We start from the raw sequence: 1,958 nt of genomic DNA, 5'->3' as shown, positions 1-1,958 counted from the left end.
TGGAAGTTTCCCTGCACCCACACACAACTTTCACTGAAATGGATTGCCCTGTGCAGAATAACGTTGGAGATGTGTATACACCAAGTGGCAGGAAAAACATGACTGCACTACAAATGTCAAACACCCAGTTAGCAGCCCACACAGATGACCCCAGTGACAGTGACCTCTGACCTATTCAGATCCACTGCCGCAGGCTGGGGGCTGCCCATTGATTGAAAGCCAGTACTGTGGAAGCTTCTATTTCTCACACTGCCAGATGGTCTGCAAATGTCAAAGTAGGGAGGAAAGGCCAAATTTCCATAAATTCGCCTGAACTAGGGGCTAGCTTGGTGGGTGGGGAGGCTCTCTTGGCCAGTCTCAGTGGGGAAAGGGACTTGAACCTCTGAAATGTGAGGTCAGAAGAGCAAAAAAAGGATTGTTTCAGGATCTGCCTGCTTCGGGCCAGGTGCTGCAGGAAGGGACGGAGAAGGCAGGTACCAGGTCTACAGAGACCCTTATGCTATGCTTAGGGATTTGAAATTTACCTGCTGGGGGAAGGGAATCTGCAGAGGTTTTGAAGCAGGTTTTAGAAATGATCTGATCCAAGTTGCCTCCAAAGTTGGATTAAAAAGAAGACAGTTTGGAGACGGAGAGAAATCAGGCAGAGAAAGAATATATTTAATTGAAAAGGGATGTTGGGGTACACCTGACTAGAGGTCCTGAAGGTGTGTCCCATGTTGGAGAGAGAAGGAGACCCTGTACCACACAGCCAGACAAAGGAGAGGTTCATCCAAGAGTTTGTGAAGTCACCTGCTTTTACTTATAGCACATGACTGGGAGAAAGAAAAGTGACCTAAGGTGACTTCAAGCCCCAGGGGCCTCACCCAGTATCCCAGTATCAGGGGGTTTTCCTAGGCTGCTTTGTGAGAAGGAAGCTCAATGCTGCGAGAAAGGCCAGAGGGTCAAGGGGAAGGGCGCAAAGAGAAAAAGGCTTTTTCATTGAGAGCCTTAAACACTTGTTCCAAGCAGCATTGAAGTAACGCTCATACAAGTAGAGCTGTGCGTTCATGGGCAGCTTACAAAAGTCTCTGCACACCCGTCATCTTGCACTTGAACCCTGTACACTATCCTGACACTCAAGATGGGTGCATACTATTTCCATTTTAAAATAAAGCACATTGAGCCATGGAGGCTCAGAGAGGTCATAGGGCTTGCCTGCGGTCACACAGCTACTAAGTGGAAAGCCGGACTGGAGGCTGCTAGGATGGACATGCGGGAAGGCTGTTCGTAAAATGGGTGAGGCAGGAGGGCTTAGGTCCCAACGCCTGACAACAAGGCATTTCTGTGACCTGCAGAGAAAACTCCAAAGCAAACAGGCCCATCTGGGGAGCATGCCAAAGACCCCAGAGGCCCAGGCTGAATTGAAAGCAAAAATCCTAGGGCCGGCCCATGGCTCACTTGGGAGAGCGTGTTGCTGACAACACCAAGTCAAAGGTTAAGATCCCCTTACCGGTCATCTTTAAAAAAAAAAGAAAGAAAGAAAGCAAAATTCCTGCACATGTGACCTGGTGATCACAGATCACTTCCGGCTCTTACCCACTGTGCTGGAAGTACCCCGAGGTCAGGGCTCGGCACCCTACTTCCCGGTGGGCTGCGCACACCATGCTGTGAGGTCTGTGGGATTGTACTGTACCGGATGCACAGTTCCTGGGGAGAAGTCACTGGCTGCTCATTTAATCAGACTTGTCTTGCTTCATAGTTCCCAAATGGTTGACATCACAAAATGGAAACATTGGCAGAATATGGAATTATGTCTCCCTTAGAGAAGAGAAAACAGGCACAGAGAAGGTAAGTGTTTTGCCTGAACTCACACAGCAGGGGCAAGTGTTAAAACTCTCAGGTAGAGTCTTTTTTGTTATCCTTCAGGGGCCTCTCTGGAGCAAGCAGGTGCTCCTACTCATGAGCCACAGTCAAAATCC

Source organism: Galeopterus variegatus, unplaced genomic scaffold (assembly GCF_000696425.1).
Source record: "Galeopterus variegatus unplaced genomic scaffold, G_variegatus-3.0.2 Scaffold3754, whole genome shotgun sequence".
Lineage (NCBI taxonomy): Eukaryota > Metazoa > Chordata > Mammalia > Dermoptera > Cynocephalidae > Galeopterus > Galeopterus variegatus.
The sequence above is the reverse complement of the archived record's forward strand: the minus strand, read 5'-3'. Positions refer to the sequence as shown.